Here is a 6089-nt window from a genome sequence, read left to right as displayed (position 1 = left end):
AGGGGGAGCGAACCGACAGAACGAGGACCGTCGACGGCAGGGCGGGCCGCAGCGGCACCCCCCGCGGGAGACGCCTCACAAGGGACCGGGAGGCCGCTCGGGCGGCGACCGGGCACGCGAGCCAAGCCGGCGGGAATCACACTGCACCCAACCCGGAGCAGTCCCGCCACGCCCGCGGCACCGAGCCGACCCGAAACCAACGGACAACCCCCGGGAGCCCGAGGAGACGCCAGCCGACGCGAGAGAGAACCGAGGCAGACGCCGACGCCAACCGACGAAGACCCCCGCGTGGCAGCGGGTCCCAACGTCCGACGACGCGCCGGACGCGGCCGACCGCCGGTTCCCCCAAATAAGAAGTCCGCCCCCGAGAGCGAGGCCAACCCCGCGGTTCACGGACCCTCAAGAGCCCCGCGGAGGGGGAAGGGGGGGTAGGACGGCTCCCGCGATCTCCACCGGCCGTGGGAACGCTGCCGTGGAAGGGGGGGACGAGGCGGCAACCGCAGACGCCCGAGAGCACGCGGCACGCACCACACGCGACACGACCTCGCCGCGAGAGTGGCCGGGACGTGGACGCGCGTGGGAGGGACGCACACGCGACGGAGGGCACGGGGGGAAACGGAGGCGGGTGGGACCGGGAGCCCACCGCCGCCCTTCCAAACCCACCCGTCCCGCGACGACCCCTCGCGGTGAGGGGGGTACCGCGCACGCGGGCGTGTGCACGGCCCTTCCCCGCCACCTGCCACCAGAAACCCAATCTCCCCCACAAGCTCCGCACAGCGGCAGGTCGACAGAGCCCCGTCCCGCGTGATCCCTCCTCGTACTCGGAGCGGGGAGGCGCGGGTCGCGGTAGGCGAGAGAGCAAACGCTGCGCGCAGAAGGCTGAGGTCAGGGCGGGCAGCCGAGGGGACCATCCGGGAGAAGCCCCTCGGAGATCGTAAAGCCCTTTCCGAAGATAGCTAGAGAAGGCAAATTCCTCACTGAGGGCGGGACGAACCCAACACCGACGAGCAGCCAAGGGCTCCGTGCACGCAACGGGAAACGAGCAACAGGCGCGGGACAGAACGGGAAGGACCACGCGCCAGCTGGTGGGGGGTCTGCGGTATCGGCAAAGGTCTCTTTCTCCGGGGTCTTCTTGAGCATTCGCGGACCGGGGGGACCTGCGACAGGTCCCCGCCGAGAGCCAGGCCTCTTCAAGGCGCACACAAAGGAGGAGCCTTGACTTGAGGGAGTCCGGTCTTTAAAAAGGGCCAGCCGCGATCGCTCAGCACCACCCTAACCGCGCAGGGCCCGCGGGTGAAGGCACCAAAAACATAGGCACGGGGTGGGCGCTCACCCAACGGAAGGAGCCTTTTAACCGCACACTCAACTCCTCGACCCCCCCCCTTTCTGTCACCGTGCAGAAAGCCGGCAACTAGGACAAGGGAAAGCGTAAAGGCACAAGCACCATGGAGCACAGGAGGCACGCCGGGGAGCGGGAAGCGCCACCGCCAACTCAGAAGCGGGCACCTTGGTGGTCAAAGCCCGGAACGCTCCAGGAGCACCGCAAGGCTCACACGAAGCAGGGCGCGTGCACACACCATTCGGGAAGGGTATGCACCGCAGCGGGTCTACCACCTTCCCCCGGCACGGGGGAAGAGGGCCGCGAAGCAGTGAACGGCGTGGGGGCAAGCGCCCCCGACACGTCCACAGGGACACCGCGAACCACAGCAACAAGTGTGCGCGGGTCAGCGCTCGTGCCGGACAGCCGCACCCCTGACTTCCACACACCACCCTGCAAAGGAATGGGGAGGAGAGACGAGGGGCCCGCTGGCAGAACGAGAAGAGCGGTCGCCATTCGCGCTGAATGACCATTCGCCATGAATGTCCGTCCCTCGCCTGGCGCGGCTTAGGCCCCGGCCCGAAGAGAACGCGGCAGCACCACATCGATCCAACGGGAGCGAGACACGCCATGCATCGGGAACAACGGGCGTGAGAGCTTTCTAACAACGCACTGGACGGGAATACGAGCGAGAAGAGCGAGAGAGAGCACGGGAAGAAGTCGCTAACACTGCCACACACACAAAAAAAAAAATTTACCCTTCTCGAGGGCGAGAAAAAAAAGGAAGCGTTGCACTCGGGAGGCACGTGGCGTGGAAGAACGGGACTCAACGGGCAGCGGAGGTTCGGGAACTCCTTCAAAAAAAAATAAAAATAAAAAATAAAAAATAAAAATAAAAAAATAAAATCCCCTTCGAAGGAGAAAAGGTGCAACTCGGGAGGCACACAGCAGGAAAGAAAGGGACACACCACCAAGCAGCGGAGGTTCGGGAACTCCTTCCAAAAAACAAAAAAAAAAAAAAACAAAAAACAAAAAAAAAAAAACAAATAAAAAAACCGGTCGGCCGCAGAGGAGCACGCCAGGGGGTCACTAGCACCAAACGGGAAAACCCTTCCAGTCGCACTCGGCACCAACGACTCCTACCGGTAACGGACGACAACCACCACGGGGAAATCGGGAACGCCTGACACGCGGGACGGTTGTCATAAAGCTGCCCCACAGAGCACAGGCAAGCAAGCACGGGAAAGCAGGAAGCGCGTACTCATGGGGGGACGCTAAGCTTCAAGCATCGAAGAGGCCCATGCGCAGAAGAAAAGAGCTAGGGCTGGACAAGCAAACAGCCTTGGTGCAAGCCTCTTCCAACGTCCTTTAATGACAAAAAGAGTCAAAAGGACAGCGTGTCAGCATATATCTCCAGGTACAATAAGGACAGATAGCAAAGATGAAAAGTGTAAAAGACACAGGGATAAACATGACAGGCCACACGGAACGTCTGGAAGTCATGTTCGGTGACGTGTCCCCAAGAGGTCCCCATGTAGAAAGAGAACCGGACCGCAAAGGAACAACTGGTCGACCTTAGAACCCTGAGTGCTCACAGACCGAGGAGGCCATGGTAGATAGCCTGGAACACAGCTTCCCCTCGGCCTCAGAAGTCCATGCTCCCGCTGGCAGGGACCGGGGAGGATCCTGGAAAAAATAAAGTCTCGGAGGCGCCCCCTAGCCGGGACACCTCGGCTCGGAGGCCGGGGACACAGCACCCTCTCGGCCTCAGAGGTCCAGGCTCCCGCTATCAGGGACCGAAGGGACTCCTGGAAAAGAAAAAAAAAAAAATCCGTGGCGCCACCTAGCCGGGCCACCTCGGCTCGGAGGCCGGGGACACAGCACCCTCTCGGCCTCAAAAGTGTCTATGGTCCCGCTGGCTGGGACCGAAGGGACTCCTGGAAAAGAAAAAAAAAAAAAAAAAAACTCCGTGGCGCCCCCTAGCCGGGCCACCTCGGCTCGGAGGCCGGGGACACAGCACCCTCTCGGCCTCAGAGGTCCAGGCTCCCGCTATCAGGGACCGAAGGGACTCCTGGAAAAGAAAAAGAAAAAAAAAAAAAAACTCCGTGGCGCCCCCTAGCCGGGCCACCTCGGCTCGGAGGCCGGGGACACAGCACCCTCTCGGCCTCAGAGGTCCAGGCTCCCGCTATCAGGGACCGAAGGGACTCCTGGAAAAGAAAAAGAAAAAAAAAAAAAACTCCGTGGCGCCCCCTAGCCGGGCCACCTCGGCTCGGAGGCCGGGGACACAGCACCCTCTCGGCCTCAGAGGTCCAGGCTCCCGCTATCAGGGACCGAAGGGACTCCTGGAAAAGAAAAAAAAAAAAAAAACTCCGTGGCGCCCCCTAGCCGGGCCACCTCGGCTCGGAGGCCGGGGACACAGCACCCTCTCGGCCTCAGAGGTCCAGGCTCCCGCTATCAGGGACCGAAGGGACTCCTGGAAAAGAAAAAAAAAAAATCCGTGGCGCCACCTAGCCGGGCCACCTCGGCTCGGAGGCCGGGGACACAGCACCCTCTCGGCCTCAAAAGTGTCTATGGTCCCGCTGGCTGGGACCGAAGGGACTCCTGGAAAAGAAAAAAAAAAAAAAAAAAACTCCGTGGCGCCCCCTAGCCGGGCCACCTCGGCTCGGAGGCCGGGGACACAGCACCCTCTCGGCCTCAGAGGTCCAGGCTCCCGCTATCAGGGACCGAAGGGACTCCTGGAAAAGAAAAAGAAAAAAATCCGTGGCGCCACCTAGCCGGGCCACCTCGGCTCGGAGGCCGGGGACACAGCACCCTCTCGGCCTCAAAAGTGTCTATGGTCCCGCTGGCTGGGACCGAAGGGACTCCTGGAAAAGAAAAAAAAAAAAAAAACTCCGTGGCGCCCCCTAGCCGGGCCACCTCGGCTCGGAGGCCGGGGACACAGCACCCTCTCGGCCTCAAAAGTGTCTATGGTCCCGCTGGCTGGGACCGGAGAGGAGGGAAGAAATAAAAAAAAAATAAAATAAAATAAAATAAAAAATTAAAAAAAAAAAAATTGGAAAAAAAAAAAAAAAATCCGGGACGGGGCCCAAGCCTTCTGGTCGACCTCATCCAGCTGCCACCAACCCCTCCTTGTGTCCCAATAGGTCGTACAGCCACCCTCCTCCCCTGAAGTTCTCCAGGTACAACCTCCTAGCTAGAGATGGTCCCCAGACAGGACGGCGTCTCCGTCGCGCACCCGCCTGCTTGCCTGTCACCCTCTCACCCTGGCCGGCTCACCACAGGCACTTCCCCGTCCTTTGTCACCAACCGGGGGACAGGAGCGTTGCGGAAACTTGTCGCCACTAGGTGTCGCCCGACAGCGATCTCGATCAAGCAAACCAATACAGACTGTCACGCGCCGCCGCCGCCACACACACTCATTCCGTCTCTCCGGAGTGACCTCCCTAGCTCAGGGGGACACTCACCCACGCACAACGGGGCAGGTACCCACCACTTCTCCCGAATGGCACAAACGGTCCCGGTTGTCCCGCCGGAACACAGTGAACGCGGGATGGACTCGGGGCCAACCCCCTCAGGCACCCAGAAAAGGAAAGTAGGACGGAGCGGTGAAAACAGGCCACCTCTAAGTGAAAGGACATGCACTCTCGAATCGGTTAACAATTAGCAAGGAACAGGCACAGTTAGGAAAAGGGAGCGTCCAAACTCCGTCGTGAGGGGAGGGTGGCGGCGACCTCAGTTCCACACCATTTTTAAATGGCTCACTCATTTTTAAAACCCTCCACCGATCCCGATGGGGGGGAGGGGGGTTGTTGTTGTTCTCTGTTCCTCGCTGCCACCGCCAGCCGGCACTCACCAAACCACACACCTGCCACCCTCTTTGGAAGACTAAACACAGAGAGTAAATTAAAAGAATGGTGGAATGATGGTGGAATGGTTAAAATTCCCGTGATTTGTTTTCACTCTGATCAAAACATACTTATTTTGTGCATTTGCATTCCCTTGTTCACACGTGCCTCTGTGTGTGTGGTGGGGGGAGGGAGGGAGGGAGGGAGGGAGGGAGGGAGGGAGAAAGAGAGAGAGACAGAGACAGAGAGACAGAGAGACAGAGAGAGAGAGAGAGCCAATTTAAAAAATAAAAACATGGTTAAATACAGCCACTTTGGGAAGATTGCTAGAGAGAATGCAGTCCAGAGTATGGAGGCCAGAGCTCTGGACGCTCTAGACCACAGGTCTCCCATCTCCCATATACCAGGCACCCAGCACCACCATCCCTACTTTGTTTGCTTGTGCGTTTGTTTGCTTGCTTGTTACATTAGTTTCATCCCAAGTTAATAATTATATATTTTTTTTTCTATGCACGTATTTAGTTGTGGCAGGGGAACTCCTTCTTTAGGACAGGCAGACTTAGCTAGTTAGTTAGCCAGTCAAAAGTACGTAAAAAATTTATATCAACATAAATATCATTCACTAAGAAATCCTATCTGAAGAAAAAGAAAGAAAGGAAGAAAGAAGGAAGGGAGGGAGGGAGGGAGGGAGAGAGAGAGAGAGAGAGAGAGAGAGAGAGAGAGAAAGAAAGAGGAAAACTGGCAGACTTAGTTTTAGTGTTTTTGTTATTGTTTATTCAAGATATTGTTTCAGGGCTGGAGAGACGGCTCAGCGGTGAAGAGCACTGACTGCTCTTCCAGAGATCCTTAGTTCAAATCCCAGCAACCACATGGTGGCTCACAACCATCTGTAATGGAATCCTCTCCTTGTGTGTTGAAGACAGTGA

The 6089-nt window shown here is 58.3% G+C and overlaps 1 long non-coding RNA gene across 2 annotated transcripts in view; it reads right to left on the bottom strand.

The window, feature by feature from the left end:
• Positions 1-5060, bottom strand: part of LOC147997236 (uncharacterized) — an 18372-nt gene extending 13312 nt beyond the window's left edge. The window contains exon 1 of one of the 2 annotated variants that reach the window (XR_015648065.1): positions 4783-5060. This is a non-coding gene — a long non-coding RNA (uncharacterized LOC147997236). The remainder of the gene's footprint in view (positions 1-4782) is intronic. The other variant, XR_015648064.1, reaches the window with a different exon arrangement.
• Between the last annotated feature and the right edge of the window lie 1029 nt (positions 5061-6089).

This window comes from Rattus norvegicus, unplaced genomic scaffold, assembly GCF_021556685.1.
Source record: "Rattus norvegicus strain SHRSP/BbbUtx unplaced genomic scaffold, alternate assembly SHRSP_T2T unassigned-0000207, whole genome shotgun sequence".
In the NCBI taxonomy this organism is placed as follows: domain Eukaryota; kingdom Metazoa; phylum Chordata; class Mammalia; order Rodentia; family Muridae; genus Rattus; species Rattus norvegicus.
Note: the sequence above shows the minus strand (reverse complement) of the source record. Positions and strands in the feature narration are given on the sequence as shown.